The 18,562-nt window shown below is 34.1% G+C and overlaps 1 protein-coding gene across 1 annotated transcript in view; it reads right to left on the reverse strand.

Moving 5' to 3' along the window:
* Nucleotides 1–18,562, reverse strand: part of TENM3 (teneurin transmembrane protein 3) — a 1,292,929-nt gene that overhangs the window by 1,102,577 nt on the left and 171,790 nt on the right. The window contains exon 3 of the mRNA XM_063402168.1: nt 11,187–11,239. The gene's annotated coding sequence lies outside the window, so the exon portion shown is untranslated. The remainder of the gene's footprint in view (nt 1–11,186; nt 11,240–18,562) is intronic.

An 18,562-nucleotide genomic window follows, 5' to 3' on the forward strand; every position in this document is an offset into this window, starting at 1 on the left:
CTAAAGCCTACACAGAATATTTGTTACCATCCAGAGGCCTGAAATCATATCCTTGCTGCCCTATGTTTTTGTCACTGGGTATAAATAGGGTGAGTGGGGTCATTGACAATCTGTAATTGCATTTACAACCTCTGCAAGAAACAGAGATTGTGAATATAAACCCTGTGCCCCAAGACAACAAAAAAATGAGGAGCATTGTGGTAATGAGCTATAAATTCAGGCTTTTTCAAACAACTTCTGGTCTCTGAACTGTGGTAATTGAACAAGTTTTTAAGTCAAATATTCTGAGTGAATTCCAGATACTTTTTTTCTTTAAAGTATGAAACAATCCTCCTGGCTTTAGATAATAAATTTCTATTTGCTTCATGTGTTCAGCATTGAAAATACTTTTGAGAAGGATTAGGTGATAAACCCTATTGTATTTAATGGTGTAATGCTGGTACATAACATAATATTATTTTACATCCAAGGAAAATAAATCTTTGCCAAGTAGTATCAGGAAGGAAATTATTTCAAATGTAGATCACCATAATTTCTCGTTACACCATAAGAGAGGCAGTGTAAAGGAATTAGTAGTCAGTGTGATATACTAGTGACTGTTGCATACAAAGAATATGAAGCTAAATGGAGAGTTGTTGCATTTGATTCTGGTCAGGGACTTCTCCAGTGTTTTAGAACAATATAGAAAGTACATTTATGCTTTCCATTCCCTCCCAGTGCACTGGATAGCTAAAGCAGCGGTGTTCTTTTTTCCCTACTTTAATCTTCAACTGCGTTATAGTGATTTTCCTGAACAAACAACAGCAAATCAAAAGTCACTACATGGAGGGAGCCATCACCATCCGTGTGTAGGTTCCTTATAGGGATGTAATAATTTTTAAGCATAATATTAATTCAACATGACACTTTAAAGGGCAAGAAATATTGTAGTAGGTTAGGAACTTAAAGTAAAACCAGGAAAACATTTCCTTCATGTATATTCTCACTACTTGTACAAATATATGTCTGCAGAAATATCAAAACCATTAGCAAATGAATTTTATGTCTAAGAATACCCCTTTTTATTGTGACCATAAGCTTTGTACTAAAATTAAACAGTTGTAATGGAAATGCTAAAAAAACAAAACAAAACAAAACAAAACAAAACAAAACAAAACAAAACAAAAAACAAAAAAACAAAACAAAACAAAAAAAAAAAACAAAACAAAAAAAAACAAACAAACAAACAAAAAAAAACAAACAAAAAAACCCCCCTCAAGGTCAAGAATCATACAGAGCTTTAAAAATATTTGGTGGTAACTGTGCTGAAAAATATCAACTCAGTTTTCAATCAAGCCCAAAATTTTCCTCTGTTTAATGTTATGGTTCCTCAAACACATCATTCCAAAACAATGTTGAATTTTCTAAGACACTGAAGAGACTGGGGTTTCAGATATGTAATGTGTTGTGAAAGACCACGAAACAAGTCTCTCCTGAATTGCTATAAAGATCCTTTTCAAGACCTTTAATATATATGTACTTCTGAAATGATGTCATGGTTTAATTTAAGGGAAAGGCAGAAAGAAAATGAAAGGGCATGATTCTTCAAGCTGATTTTGAGGCCACTCAAATAGCCAGAGCAAATTCCTGGTCTTTGTTTCATCTTCATGACTTTCAAAATGCATTCCAATTCAATTAAAATTTTTGAAAAATGCTACACTTCAGAGTTGGTTATGAATAACTTTATATGATGCTTTAAAATAAGAAATACGTTACACCCTGCATTTTCTTTTTCAGACTCTGCAACAGCTAATTTGTCAGAAAATTCTGGTAAAAGACAGTAGAGATACAGATCTGTGCTACAGATGATGGTTTGCTACAAATACTGATAAACACTCATGACCTACAGTAGTTTGATAAATGTCAGAGAATCAACATTCTACAATGAATTGTAAGAGATAAGTTTACTTTTTAAAAATTCACACCAAAGAGGCTTTTTCTATATCACTTTCATTATGTACACACCATACTTCTTTAAAAACATTTTTAGACAGCATTCAGCTGTAGATATTCTTTTCTACAGCTGAACAGTCAAAGTGTTAAAATTGCCATAACTAGAGCAAAGAAAATCCTTCCTCATCATGTAGCTGAAATTCCAGTGTAATTGAACTGTGGTCCATTAAAGGATATTACAGACCTGAATGCAGAGAAGGAAAGAAAACAAAGGAAGGAATACATGAAAGAAAACCCATCTGTTGACCTGATCAAAAACAAAATTTAATAAAATTTAAGAAAAATACAATTGATTCCTTTTTGATTCTTGAAGCCAAAAATGCAGTATTTGTCACTGTTTTACAATGTAATTCTTTTTTCCTTCCAGACAGTCAGTGTAAAGCTAGGAATAGTAAATACGGCTTCCCTTTTAGAAAATAGTAATAATCCTAAAAACCATGATCCATTTAGTGTTCAGAAGCAATTGACTGTCTGAATAATTACAGCTCAGACCAGTATGCTATGTTCCTCTTCTATATCACAACATTGCTACTATTATTAGTAGAACACATTAAGTAACTTTCACTTATTTCATCAGGAGATGCTAGCTGCTTAACACTTCTAAATTCAAGTACAGTTATTCTGGCATGCAGATCTAAATGTAGGATTTTTGACTTAAGTATCCTTTTTTAAAAAAAAGGAATCCTGCATAATCAAAATACTGTTGTTCATTTACCACTGTGCAAAAACAAGCTCATGTCTCCCTCCCAGCACTGCTTGCATAAAAATCTCCCATTAACTGGAAACATTATACCTTGGTTAACCCAGAATTTGATTGCCTTGTGATGTCATGAATTTTCCAAATGAGTAGGACCTACTCGATTTAACTTCTGCTTCACTGTGTACAATTATGTTGTGTGATGCCCAGTGTTACAAATGCTTCACAGCTAACAATGATATCAAGAATTGTTCTTCATATACCTATCTATGGTCTTTCATCAGAATGGCTTGAGAAGTACAGACACAGAATGACAGCAGGAGCTTTGAAATAAAGACACAGATTGAAACCAGAAACTTACAGACAACTCAATCACAGTCAACTTCTGGTTATTTGTAGAAAAATAAAAAAAAGTATTAAGAAAAAGCAGTTTCAAGGGTAATAAGTAGATGAAGAGCAAGAACCCATATATGTAAAACACAGCAAATACATACAGTGACTGAGAGCATGCTAAAAAACCATAATGTCCCCAAGGAGACACTGAAGAGAAGAAGAAACCATATTCATTAAGCATTATAACTCCTTGAGGGGAGGATCCTCCCCAACATGAAAATCATCCTTCTTCTACTGGAGGACTTGGGATGGTGCTAACTCATGCCAACCCTTTCCTCTAAGACAGAAGCCACCAGCCTCAGGAGTCAGGGTAGCTAGGTGAACATAGCCCTAGGAAAAGAGGTAGATACTAGAAAGAGTTTTTTTAGTCTTAAGCAAATCTAATTTAAAATAAAAGCATCCCTATTTGTAAATGGACTACAAATAATGCTTTGAACAAATTTTTAAGACTTGAACAGATGGTATATTCTCTGCATTGCACAGCTGGTGTGACTCTTTGGCCTCACACAAACTGCAGCCGGTTAAGAACAGGCATCTGAGGGAGAATACACACAGCCTAGTCTTGGGAGACAACTAACTGGTTGCCAAAAACAAATTTTATAAGAGAAGAACTATCAGCTTGAGAACAAAGTCTGTACAGATGAGACGGGAGAACTTATCCTAACAGAGAAGATTTGTCAAGTGTGAGAGGCTCATGCTTTTAAAGATAAAGAGGAAGATCATAATAGGAACATAAATGAAGTAAAATCTGAACAAAACCAATCACATAAAAAGGGGGTGAACATGCCTTTACTATTTGCGGACTACTGGAAGAAAGTGATCTTTAGGCTGTGCATGTAATGCATATGATAAAATCAGATTATACCAGTGAAAATGAAATTTTATTGAAAAAAATTGAAAGCTAGCACATTATTAAGAATATAGGGTAAAAATATGTTCATTTGAATACAAGAATACAACAATTTCGATACTATGTACATTGCCACTTACTTACTAGAAGGAAGCACCATGCAATGCAGCTACAGAAAGCAGTTCTTGGCAGGCATAATGAAATGTGAAATTCAATAGACACTTTGATGACTAAATCTCAAACCACAATATTGATTAAAAGCAATGTATTTGGAATACCAGGAAGTAAAAAAGACTACTTCAGAAGCTACAATGATTATAGGTACCATTTTGCATATGTCACTTACAGAATTAGAATCAGAGGAAGGGGGGATGGGCAAGAGGGTAATTATAGACTAAACCTCACACTTAGGCGATACTTTGAGAATTTAAATCCCACCTATCTGAAATAAGCAATTGCCTTCAGTTTTGCTTTGCTTTGATTTTTATTCATGTTTAGTTATGCATTATGGCTCCATTTCCTCCTGACAGACACTCTTGACAGCTTACATAGTGTGCCGAGTTGTTCCTACAACCACCAGTGAAGCAGACATGCACTATCTCTGAAACAGAGGCATGACTGAAAATAGGACCTCTAGATACAAACAACAAGAGAGGGAAAAGAAGGCTTGTTTTCAGCTTTAATTTGTTTTACTCAGTTGAAACGTGATAGAATGAATAAGAATAGATAGCATAAGAATCAAATGTCAAAACCCTATAAATCAAAATATCTCAGGCATGTATCATTACTCTTGTCTGGCTTACCAATTCAAACCTGGGGTGGCAAGCAAGAATTCTCTTCTGCAAAAAGAAGTTAAAGAAATAAACTGGAAAATGTAGAAGTTTTGAAATTCACCAAATATACACTTGCTTCATTACTTGTGCTATTAAATAATGTCTAATTACATAATAGTGCTGCTTTGGCAATAACAATTCTTATCTCAATTTTAAGAGTGGCAGGAGTCAACTTTTTCAGTTGGGTATTTTATTTTATCTCCTTAAATTACTTTTACTGGATCACAGAAATTTGCAATATTAATACTTTTTTTTTCCAGGTAGAATAATGTAATATCTTTAAAGGAGTTCAGAGTTCAACTGTTAAATTATGTAGCATAAAAGCATAGCTTGTCCTTTATCTCTGATATTTTTTGTGTTCTTAGGTTACTGCCTACTGACTAACTAGCTGCAGTTCACAAATTATGTAACAGTTTGAAACATATTACACTCATTTTCTCAAGCCTTTTCTATAAATGAGCATCTTAAAAATGGTGTACCAGAAGGTTGAACTGTGAAATAACAGAAAGCTCCAAAACACATTTGTAACATGTAACTGAGGATAGTAGAGTGTTTTAAAGAGAAACCCTCACTGTACAGGGTAAAGAACAGCCAAAGGGGATGTTTTTTAAATGCCTTAAGTTTTAGCTTTCATGTTTTTCAAATTCTGTGCTGCTTAAGTGTAGTTCTGAGACTCGTATTAAGTGTTAGTGAGCTCTCTTCACAGAGCAGGTAGACAAAACAAATCCTTTCCTGCTGAAGACCAAGGACAGATTTCAGGCCCAAAAGCATAAACAATGGTGGGCTGAAGGGAGGAACAAGAAGGGTGGGACCTCACAACCTGAAGCTGTAATTGGACAATTAAACCCCAATATGACCAAATATTAGACCAAAACTTATAAAAATGTAAGATCTCATGACCGGTCAGCCATTTTGTGGCTATTCTTAGTCCACCTTGGGTGTATCCCTGATCAGACCCTGTCCTGCCCAAGGTATATCCTGGAGGCCTTTCAATAAATAACTATTTTATTCTCTAGCTCTGTCCAGCCTCTGTTTCAGGTCAACCTTCCAAGGTATCACTTTAAGGAAAAATAAATTTAAAATCTTGTACCTTGAGCTGGGGAGCAATGAAGATGTGGGAAGGGTACAATTAAAGGGTAGGGTACAATTCCTCTGGTAGAGGCTACAGCTTTTCTGTCTCCTGCTGAGTTTCCCACTCATGGAATCACTTAGGTTGGAAAAGACTGAAGAATCAAGTTCAACCACAAAACTAACATTGCCAAGACCACCTCTAAACCATGTCCCCTAGTGTCACACCTACACGTCTTTAAAATACCTCTGAGTGAATTAACCACTTCCCTGAGCAGCCTGTTCCAGAGCCTGATAACTGGTTTTGTGTAGAAAAAACCAAAAGGCCCAGGAGATTTAAGCACTTTTTCCCCTGGGAGCAGGAGCTCCCAAACCAGTTTGCTCCATAACACTTGCTGGAACTCAGGTGCATGACAAGATTCAGACAAAACCATATGAAAATGCACACATCCTGAATCCCAAACATAGGGGGGATGGTGGTAATTGTTATACAGAGAGATTAAATAAGCAAAACTCAAAGATAGAAGATAGTAGTAGATAGTAGAGAAGATAGTAATGCTGCTTACTGACAGAGACTGCTACTTTTTTCTCTCAATGCATTGTAGAAATTTAAATTTTAATCTGAACTGATATGCCAAATGCCAACAAGAAAAGGCAGATTAGATTCCTGTCTTTTGCCACTGCTGGGCAAGTGAGGTTAGCATGAGAATTTCTATAGTCAGTTCCTGTTCCTGAGTAGAGTATTTAAGTAAATCTAACTAATGAGACTAAGTTGTCAGAAGCAGCAGTTTATATTAAAAGAAACCCAACAAAATCCCTAAAATAGAAAAAAGCAACAGAAGCTCTGGGATTTATTCCTTTTTTATAAAATTTCAAAAGAAGAATTTTCCTACTAAGATGCTTTACTTAATAGATATGGAGTGAGAAAACATTTACAAATTTTTATACAGTTCTAAGTGTTGGTTTGATGCTAGACTGTGCAAAGTTCTGAAAACAAAAGAAAAACCCCCTGAATATTTTTTCTCTTTGAATGAGTCAGGATAAAATTATTTAACTGTACATATTTTAGACTGATGATACTGAATCAAGTCGTGTCTGTACGTAAAGATACCACAAATAGAAAGTAATTGATTTTTCATAAATCAATTTTTTTTAATAGGATTGAGTCTCCAAGAACAGGCCAAGGGAAGTTCACTTGTCTAATCAGTAAATATTTATGTAATTTAGTATATATTTCATGTGAATTACATATTGAATCCATACGCATGGCAATAGACCAGAACTCTAATTCTATTTTCCATATTTAACTACTGAGCCCAAACCAGGTCTTTCTCTTCAGTTTACTGTGCCTGGAATTTCAATTCAACCGGACAGGAAGAAATTAGCGTTGCCTGGTATAACTCCCTACTAATGAGTATGACTCTCCCTAGATGAAAGGTAAGAATTTCTGTTTGCATGGAAAACTTGCCAGGGTTCTGTTATAGTCACTCACAGGAGTCTGGAGTACAGTAAGTAGAATGCATATTAATTGTACCCTTCAGGGACAGATGTGCTATTACATTTTTAAAAAGGTAACCCCAGTTCCAAATCCTAAAGAAAGAAACAAGAACAAAGTTTAGTCACTTGAAGTAGCATTAGTCCTAAACCATGAGAGGATTAGAAATTCCGTCACTTCACTACCATTTTCACCATACCCTAGGATTTCCTGATGATTAACTACAGGTTAATGTCTGCTCCATACATTTTTGACTGGATCTCATTCAGAGGGGCTTAACTTTTTTTGTGCACTATATAGGCAATGCAGATCTCTACAGACGGTTCTGAGTATTAGCTTTTGCAATGTCTAAGTATGTTTATGGATCCTGCCTGAAATAATTCTGTCTGCTGGATGATGTCATCTCCTAAATTGCATTGATTTTTCTTGAAACTAGTTTTCCAAGACACTTCACTCCTTTGAAAACCACTATATAAGTCTTTCAAGAGAATCTCCTGACCCTCATCTCTTTTTCATCACAACATCTTTTTCTGTCTTAAAGAAAGAGAAGTAGTCACATAGATAAAAGTGCTAGTGGTGGGAACGGTATTTTTTCTCCTAATAGAAACACACCTGCTTGACAAATGAGGTTTTAAACAAAATAGATGATACATGCTTGAATTCATAATTCTTCCTAATGCATAGGCAAAATAATTTCAACTGAAATAGTACTTACTATATCTCCTGTAAGGAAAAAAAAAACTTAGGCAATAAGCCATGCAATAAATAAATATTTTAACATCCATACCCTCAAGGCACTTCCATCACATTTTACCAGGAAGAGCAATATTTAAATTGTCCGATATAGACAGGATTGCCCCAAAACTGAATACACACGATTGCTCAACTATGTTAGAGAAATAGGATTAAAAAAAGTACTTTTATTTTTCCATTTTTTACTGAAATTCAGAAAAAAAATCTCTACTTGTATTTTTCAAGAGGTAAAAAATTCTCTTCCACATTGTTTTGTACATTGAAATGGCTATAAGCTGCATCAATATAATAATGGAATCAGAAGGATAGAAAGCTATCTTCTTTGGAAATAATTGCCCTCAGGATTCAACTAGCATCCCTGAAGTAATCCACTGCAATGAAATGTATTCCTTTTGCTTTCAATTATCTCTAAAACTTTACATGGCCCAGAATTACAGAAGTAGGGGGCAAACTCACATTGCCATAACCCCCTGTACAAGATACAGTATGCCCGTCCTTGCATACCATGCACTCATGACATAATATGAAAGAATAAAGTTGATACTTGCCCTTTCCTGTCCCTGTCCTTGGATTGTAGCACTGTTGTCAATACAAGTTGTACTCAAGGAGGAGCACAAGATACTGTTTAACTCTCTTCTAAGCATCTCACGTCAGACTTGAAAGGCTCTATTCCTTTTATCTTTTGTCCTCCTTTCCTATCATGCATGTGTTGCATACACGTGTTCACTGTACTTGTGTAGGGAAACATATCTATATGTGTCAAAACTTAACTGGATGGAATACTTTGCATCTGGAGACTTCATAAAAACAGAACTCATTTAAAGTTCATCCTAAAATAAACCTCATACTTGGGAAATAATATTATGTACAAATTAAAGTCATGCCTTAGAGTAGCAGGAATTGATGGCCATTTTTCTATCCCAATTAGAATAATTCATAATATACAGTACATCCTGTCAGGTACAATGTGCTGACATCTTTACATGAAAGGACAAAAAGAGTAATACATAACAATAAACTCCCAGGACAGCATCAATTAACACTGCCACACTAAGCAGTTCTTCTTACTTATCTTACGAGAGTGGCTTATTTAATAAACAAAACAAGACTTCTCAAGAGGATTGTAATGTCATTAGTTCTATTCTTCCTTTAACCTCCTATGCTGAATAGGGCTTTTTTTTTCCATAGTTAGATGTACCTGTCAGAAATGTGACATGTATTTTCTCATCCTGATACTTTATGTCCTTCAATGATGATTCTCCTAGGCACTCTCAGTGGCATTCAGATAGGACCTTGAAGTATGGCACCCTCTCTTTCCCCTCCTTTGTGCTCTTTTTAGCCCGCTTTTTTTTAATCTTTTCCATATTTTTCACCTCTAAGGTTCTTTTTTTCCTACTTTTACTGAAATATTTTCACTCAGCCAATAATCACTCTGCCAATTTAAATCTTGGCATGATCAAAGTCTACTCACTTAGGAAAGTAACAAATTACCTCATCAATTATATTTTTATATAAAGACAAGACCTGAAAAGAAAAATAAAAGTGGAACAAACTTGGCAACATATCTGCACACATAAAAAACATCAGACATTTTATGATGTGATTCCCTTCATAATTTCCAAAGTAGAATAGACTACTCAAAATTTGGAGTTTTTGGATGAATCTAAGCATTGCAGGTGTCAAGAGAGAGCTAGATAGCACATTGAGGCATAAGGAAAGTGGCTTCCCATATCTCACAATGCCCTGGGATTTCAATCAAGAAGAAAAAAAATTCTAAAAGATTTTTTGAAAGAAAGTAAAAAAAAAAAAAAAAAACCCACACAAAAAACCCCCCACCAACCAACCAAACCCTCACACACACACAAAAAAACAAAGCCAAAATACTGAAAGGCTGAATATTTCAGGAATTCTTCTGGGGCATAAGACCGTGCCTGAAGTCCTTAGTCGCTCTGGGAATACAGCATGTTCTGAAATGAGCTTTGACTTTTTGTCTCGTCTTAGATACACCACCTACATGTTTTTGTCCCATAAATGTCCAGTACTCCAATGATATCTGGCACAATCCCCACAAACTTGAGGAACTTTCTCAGAACTTCTCCATTAATATCTGTAATTAATAAGCTGTGTTTTGGGAAGACAAACAAATTATGGGGAATTTTTTTAAGGCAGGGTAGGAAGCGTAGCTAAATATTAATTGATATAGGATCTCTTATCCTGTCAGTGCATGCATTAAAACATATGCATATATTACATGTGGCAGATTCTTAAAATACCCAGTGTTTTAAAATAAAGTAGGCACAGACTTGATGACTGGAACAATAAATAGTGCTCTTTTTTTCTCTCTGGGTAACAAATCAAAGTTTAGGGCAGATCACAATGTGCTTGTCATCCTCTCTAACTTGATGACTTAAAAATAACAAATTTAGTGAAAACTTGTCCTCTGTTACATGTGTCCTTGAGAGACAAGAATATTTTCTGTAAGGGTGGACAGAAATTTTAAAAATCAACTATTTGTTTCAGGGGATGTAACTGAAGAACAATGAAGTACTAGAAACAGAGGTCTGAACACAATTTTACACTGAATTATTCCCCACAACTGAATGCAAATCAAATATATTATAAATCTAAAGAGTTCTCAAAATTAATTAAATCTTTGAAACTAAATTCAAATTTATATTTCTTAGAGGAATGAAAGAAAGTCGTATCAAGTAATTTTTTTTTTAAATTTGAAGTTGGAAAGCTTTCATATTGAAAAAAAAGAATCCTAACCAAGTTTAATTTTCCAGTGGCTTAACAGTATTCTTTTAATCTTGCACAATGAAAAATATGGTAAAAAATGTTAAAGCTTTTAATATTTTATTTTCACACATAAATATTTTTGTTTCTGCAGTTACCAAATTAATTAAACCTATTCTTTTAATCAAGAGTAAAGTGAAAATTTTTCTTTTATATATAAACAGCTTCATGAACAGGAAGTCTATGTCGATTAATCCCATTTGCAATTCTTTATCAGCCAGATAATCAAAAAGAATTAACATTATTCCTTTTCTTTTTTGATAAACCAGAAGAAATGATCATTTGAAGTAATTTTGAGGAGGTCCTTACCTTTGAAGTCTCTTGCAGTTTCTTTTGCCAGTCTGTTGAAAGGGGATATTTACCTGCTCAAAGAAGATAAGGTATTATTAGTGATATCTCAGAATACCTACTGTAAGTAAACCACATTCATTAGTTAGTTAAATATATATGGATTAATCTTAATTATGTCCCCCTCTGTGTATTTCTCTGATTCTCATCAAGGAAGCTGCAGGGTTCACAAAATGTGATATGCTCTGAGAATTGTAAAAAGGTTAAAATAAATTATATCAATGTGATTCGAGTAGCTCCTAAGTGCTGACCTCCCACTTATTTTAGCATTTATGGGCAAAACATCTTTATTAGTCTAAGCATATTTCAGCACTTCTTTTAAGTGCTAGCAACAGAATTTTCAACAATATCTGAAATCCATATGCTTACAGAGAACTTTATAGTCCAGCATTTTCTTGCATGCTTTTGCTTTCCTCTTCTCCTGCTCTCTCTTGTTTAGCACCTCTGGTATAAGTTCTGATGGATCAAGACTATTACTTATTTCTCTAATCGAATATTATCTTGCACAACAGCATTTTGACTCAGAGGTGTTATGACATTAAAGATATGAAAATAAATACTGTGCAATTTAGCATGTGGTACTGTTGTATGGTGCATGCAAGGACCTAATTGTATTACCTATTTAGTAATCTATTTTAAAAAGTCCATTAAATTTTCTGCATCAAATGACTTATTCTGAACTTAGAAACTCAGGAAACACACAAAGAAACAAATCTATTTCCAGAGCTAAAATCAACTTATTTTGCATTCTCCTCATGACTTCAGTGATCACAGAATACATATTTTGTAGAAATCTCGCCTTATTTCCTGTTAGGTTGTAGCATTCGGAGGCATATCCCAACTGAATGGAAGTCTCATAAATGCAGCTTTCTGATAAGAGCACATCAAATTTACTGTCTCACTTCAGTGCATCTGTTGTTTTTCATTTCTTTTCATCATTTTAAAAGTACTGTAATGATAACTGAAACTTTCCTTTTTCCTTCAATGTGAAAACATGAAATAATGCCCCTAAGATTGCATATGCAGATGATAGTGTTTCATTCTATTTCAAGAGCAAAATTTTCAGAAGGAGTCTTTTGGTAGAAAATATGCTGTTTTCATTTCTGCCACGAACAAAGTTTTTAGTGACAGTGGAAAGTACAAAGAGGGGTGAGGAGAAAAAAATATTATCTGTAAACATGAGAAGTGAACAAAGTTTTTTACTCCTTCCTATATTAATTAATACACTTGTAAGAGCCTTCATATTTAGGCTACAAGCAATTTGCAGATAAATATCTTTTATGCTTTAAACTTATTTCAAAAAATAAGTTGCCAATATTTAGTAAAGAAATTATTATGTAGTAAAAAATGGGGCAGATTTACCACTGCAGGTAAAAATGGTGTAAAAACTACTCTGTGTCAGTATGTCAGCGTTTATAATCTGAAACACCAAGAAATATAAGATGGATAAGAAAAAGGAATTTAGTTTCACTTAAAACACTGTTATGCAATTTGAATGTCATGAAAAGATTCAGTGGCTTCCCATTTCTGCTCAGAAAGTTTGAGAACCATATTTCAGCAGAAGGACATTCAGCATTAAAACTTGTTCATGACTTAATAAGGCTTTTGTCCCTTATCTTTGAACCATTCAAGACCTTAGCAACAGCTATAAATTTTTACTGCAATAACGTAATTAATTATCTGCTACTGAATATTCCAAAAGAAGCAGAAAATACTGAGATGAAATTTCAGATACGCACAAATAATGAAGACAAGTGCTGGAATTATAGTTTGGGATATAAGCACCATTTTGAAGGAGTATTGTTTTTATAAATCAAGTATTTCTAAATCAAGTATTTTTTTGCCTGAAAACCTTAAAAAAACATACAAACAAATGTTCACAAAATCACAAATGTAGAAATTGACATATATTATGCATATTTGATGAAGTTTAAAAATTAACTATTGAAAAAAATGATAATCTGAAATGGCTTCTGAGCAGGTAATTCCTTATTTTGGGAACTGCAGAATGGATAAATTGCTTATTTCAGGGATTGCAAGAAGGGATAGCTACATAGATTCTCAGCTGTAAGCAAAGACATTTTGTCCAAAGGGCTTTGTGCTAAAATAATACATTGTAGTCTGAAGGACAAGGAAGATAAAATCATACCAACATATGATGAAAGATAGCCTGAGAAATTCACACTTTTTGTGGCCATTTTCTTATTATAGCAGAAGAAAATATTTTTAATAGAAGTTACTTCCCCTTTTTGTTCAGTTGCATACTAAAAGAACAATATAGTCCATTTCTTTTGACCTGCTGTTTCTTTTACTGTTTGATACTGTCATTGATGTTATTTTATTTGAGGGTGTTGAGTTGATTTTGTATCAAACAGAAAGGATATTTTTACTGTAAATATTGACTAATCTTTTGCCATTCTCACTGTAAGGAAATAAGACTGTTCCAAACTTGAGCATATGTTTTTGATTATATGGGCCTTTTCATCACACAAGCATATGCTACTAGGTAAATATAGAGCTGACACATCCTTGCATTATCTAAAGTGATTAATAGCCATAATTATGGGTGGCAAACATCTATTCTAGCATTGCTCTTTGAAAAAGATGTTCATAAAACTGAGGCCAGAGTAGATCTGAAGATTGCTACATTAAGTATGTTACCATGGTAGCCTCTCACTGTACACTGTATCAGAGCAGTTTCTGAAACATTACCAAGTTCTCCTGTCTTTAAACATTTTGATGACTTTTTGAAGTGTTTTTTCAGAATGCGTTAATCTGTAATACACTTGTCAAATACATTCATTTTACTTGCTGCGAAATGCAGTCTTCTAATGTGTTTCAGACTGCAGATTTTCTATCATGCCTCACTAAACATTGAGGAACTCAGGCATCCCTACAAGTGAAAGGTAGTCTCTTTCGTTTAATGGCAGTTTTTGAACTACAGCATATACTTGAACTATTTGGTGGGCATTTTTTAACTGTTAAACTTCAGAGTGCATCCCAGGGTAGTCTGGGTAGGTGACTGTGAGACTGGAGAATTTGTATTCTGTCAGTGTCTTTGTTTCAACATGGATTTGGTTATATGCGTCTTTTCAATGGATATACCATAATTCTGATGGTTTATCGACGATTCATAGATCATAGACTGGGTTGGGTTGGAAGGGATCTCAAAGATCATTCAGTTCCAATTCCCCTGCCATGGGCAGGGAAACTTTCCCTAGACCAGGTTGCCCTGATCTCCATTTAACCTGGCCTTGAACACTTCCAGGGATGAGGTATACACAGGTTCTCTGGGCAACCTGTCCAGTGCCTCACCACCCTCACAGTAAAGGGTTTCTTCCTGGTATCAAATTTCATCTACTCTCTTTCAGCTTGAATCCATTCTCCCTGTCCTGTCAGTACATGTGCTCAGTACAAAACTCCCTGTCTATCTTTCTTGTAGGCTCCCTTCAGATATTGAACTAATTTGTATTCATTTCATTGCATTTTAAATTATCTTTAACACTGAATCTATCAGAATAATTTACACAAGTGGCAACATATCCTAAATTAAACGCCTATCCTGAACCGTGACAACATGCCTATTACTCCATTTCATTTTACTTGTAAGCAAAATAAGAAAAATATAACTGTCATCTTCAATTTTAACCTTCAATTCTCAAAAAAACCTTTATATTTTTAATCAAAGAATCACAGAATCACAGAAAGAGCTAGGTTGGAAAAGACCTTTCAGATCATCAAGTCCAACTAGTTCTTTTATACTCATGGTAGAATTAAGTAGGAAAATCTGACTTAAGTGACTCAGAACTAATCAGTGTCAACTTGCTTCAGCAGCTGCCAATATAAAAATCCTTTTGTGATAGATGAAACATTAACTACTGGACTGAAAACTTGGAATACATAGATGCAATTTCTGCTCTTACTTTTTCAGGTTTGGCCTCAGCTTTCTAATTTTTCTGTCTTAAATGTTCTCAGCTATAAATGTTCTCAGCTATAAATGAAAAATTCTGGTATCACATAAAATATTATTCTAAACATGATTAGGTTTAGAATATGTTTGAAAATCAAAAGTCTAATCAATGGAGATAGGTCAGATTAATATGACCTAGAGTCATAGACGTCAGTTTTAGGCTCAGCAGAAGATCGCTCCCATTCAAAGTCCAGTAAGGTATGTACATCTGTGATGATCTACCTCTCCAACATGAAGATTGGCAGTGAGCAGAAGAGAAAAGGTTTGAGGTTCATTTGTCTAACTGTCTAAATAGTCAATCTCATCTGATCTGTTTGGACCAAAGGTACATAACTCTCTTTCAGCCCTCAAGAGTTGTACAGTAATTTGCATACGCTGAAACTGCAAAATAATTCCTACTCTTTGGTTTGCCTGCCTCATTACAGCCAATATTTATGTGTAAGTGCACACACACACTGAGTGACACATGGAGGACTTTAAAAGGGAACAAGTGACAGAACTGACCTTAAAAATTTGTAGTTTACATTGTAGCATACAACTCATTTAAAGACAATGAGAGTTAAATAATTGTCAATAATTTAAAATAAATACAGTTTACTTTCATAAAGCTTTAAAGAAATATAAAAATGACCAGTCATTTTTTATTTTTGAAAATACTAGAAATACAATTGATAATAGGAGTACAAGCATCATAATTTGGATCTACATAAAGTCTTTGATAATGTCTCAAATGATAGTGTTCATCTTAAACTGAAAGCAGGAAAGATTCAGGTTAAACATGGGAACAGATAAAGAACTGATTAAAGTAAAGTGATTAGAAAGTAAAGTGTTGAAAAGGGCCACAGGGGAGTCAGTTTTCAGATCTTCATTGCTTCTAATCTGCATAAATTATGAAAACAGAGAAACTAGCTGTAGAATTGCCAAATGCACTGATGACTTAAAACTGAAATGAAGTAGTAAGTGGAAAGCAAAAGAATTAAATGATAATTCCCCTTGGAAAATGGTTTACATATTAAAAGGAAAACAAAATTTAAGAATGATAAATACAACATATAAAGCATTCCCTCTTTTTCCTTAGAGAAGCACAAGATGCCTACTTTTAAATACTACACAAACTTTAGGGAACTTTTCTCAACCTGTCTAGATTATTGAAAAAAAAAAGAGAATGACAAGCAATTCCCATATACTGCAGCTCGGGGGACAGGGGGAAGCTACTATCAGTTCAGAAAAAAACCTTATGATCATAGTGCATGCAGTGGTACAATATAGTACAACAACAAATATTAAATGCCTTTTTATTTGAAATCTCAAATCAAAGAAAACAATGTCCCACAGCCCCTTACACCAACACTACCAAAAAGCTACCAGAAAATGGAAAATATTTCCACTAAAGTTATTCTTGCCATCTTTTCCACCTCCTAATTTTTCAACTCAAAAATTAGTATCTTCTAACTCTAATGGAAATGGAAAAATAAGACATTACTCAAAAAATTTGTGGACATTATTAAGGGCTTTTTGGTGTTTGGTTTTGATTTTTTTATTTGCTGGGTTCTGTTTTGGGGGGTTGCTTATTATTATTAGTTTTGTTCTCTTTTTAGCTTACACACAGTAAAATAGTATGGAAATGTTGAGGATGAGACTTACAGGAAAACATCTACGTGTACATTGCTGATAGCACAAATATTATAACCCAGTCATATTCTAGTAAAAATGCACAAAACACTTAAACAATTAGAAAATACATGTCAGAAATGGTGAACGAATAAGAAGTATCTCACAGGAAACCAAATACCATGACACTCACCATCACTGTAATTTGATCCATGCACTATGCTACAGAAATAGTGTTGTAATTGTTATTTATATCTTTCTGAAGCCTTTGAAATCACTACTCATATGTTAAAGAAATAAGACAATGAAGAAAATATAACTTTCAAAAATCTAAGTGATGGGCCAATTTCTTTTTCTGTAACTGATATTCCAGTGTTGGTTCAGTATCATATCTTGCCTCCATCCATGTCTTTCTCTTAAAATCACTGTATTTGGTCTTAGTTTGTACAGAGACCTGTCAGAAAAAAAGAACTCCAGAAGTCGCTGCAACACAAATGGCCATACTCAAGAGAGGAAAACAAAGAAAACAGGAAGAAAAATTATGTGTAATACAGCTATATAATTACATGTACATATGGTCCTCAAGACAGCTGCATAAAGACAATGGAAGCATAAGGATTTATAGTGTTGATTAAATTGCATTGCTGTGTCCATTTGAATGGTAGCTGAAGTGACAATTTTAAGTCCAGCACCTGCAAAGCATTTTTGCACACTACACATAAGAAATTATGATCAAAAGATGTTTGTATCAGTGCATACAGCTAACAAGGGGAATGAATTTGTATGTATGAAGAAAGGAAGAGAAAGTCAGAGAAGGAAGTTTTTATTGCTATATATGCTTTTTCAATATCTGGTTAACAAATTTAATATCTCTCTCTTAGTGTCTACAATTTTAGAAATAGCTGTAGTTTGACAGACAATTTGATATCAAATACAGAAAGTTTCTATATTTGATATTCCATTGCTAATACTTCCCTTGCTTTTTAAAGGTCATTAATGTTATTGATTACATTAATTTGAAAGCTGCTTGAATAACACTGAAAATTAATGTAAAATGAACATCTGCGTCAGTTGACAACAAACAAAATTGCTGTGCTCTTCAGAGATGACTCCTTCTGGGTATTTTCCCCAATGATCAGTTCAGCATAGCAGGAGCAAAAGTGTCCAAATAGAAGTTCTCCATGATTTTTTGTATTTCAGTAAATAGAAAAAGTCTGATTATTTTTCCTTCATTTTTATCCATGGCATCCAGCAACAAGACAGCTTCCTGGAGAAAACTAGGGACTGCTTAGCTTACAAAAGCAAGTCTTTATTCTTTCTGTACTTGTGCTAAATATAAGAAACAAACAGTATGGTCTGATATGAGTGGCATAATAAATTTCATGAATCTGGTCTAGTATTTGTAATTCTTTAGGAAGCTTAATGTCTAGCAATTCACTCTTCATTTAGAATTGTGATAAAAACTTATCTACAGACATAATTCTTCAAATTAAAAACAGATGACCTTGTAAGGCCATCCAAACCAAGACTCTCTTGTATCTAGTGATATTCCTGGTGTTCAAGACAAAAGCAGATAATTATTTTAAAGAACAGGTTAAATGTAAAAATCACTATCTAAGTGAATGTAGCTTTTAGGAAAAAAACTTCATAATGGAATTCCAAGTCACAAGTCTGGGCATTCCCTTTTACATACATTTAGGAAGGCAGTGTATGCCTTAAACTCACATAAATTCTTATTTGTGCTGGCTACACCTTA

The sequence above is a fragment of the Prinia subflava genome, chromosome 7 (genome assembly GCF_021018805.1).
Source record: "Prinia subflava isolate CZ2003 ecotype Zambia chromosome 7, Cam_Psub_1.2, whole genome shotgun sequence".
In the NCBI taxonomy this organism is placed as follows: Eukaryota; Metazoa; Chordata; class Aves; order Passeriformes; family Cisticolidae; genus Prinia; species Prinia subflava.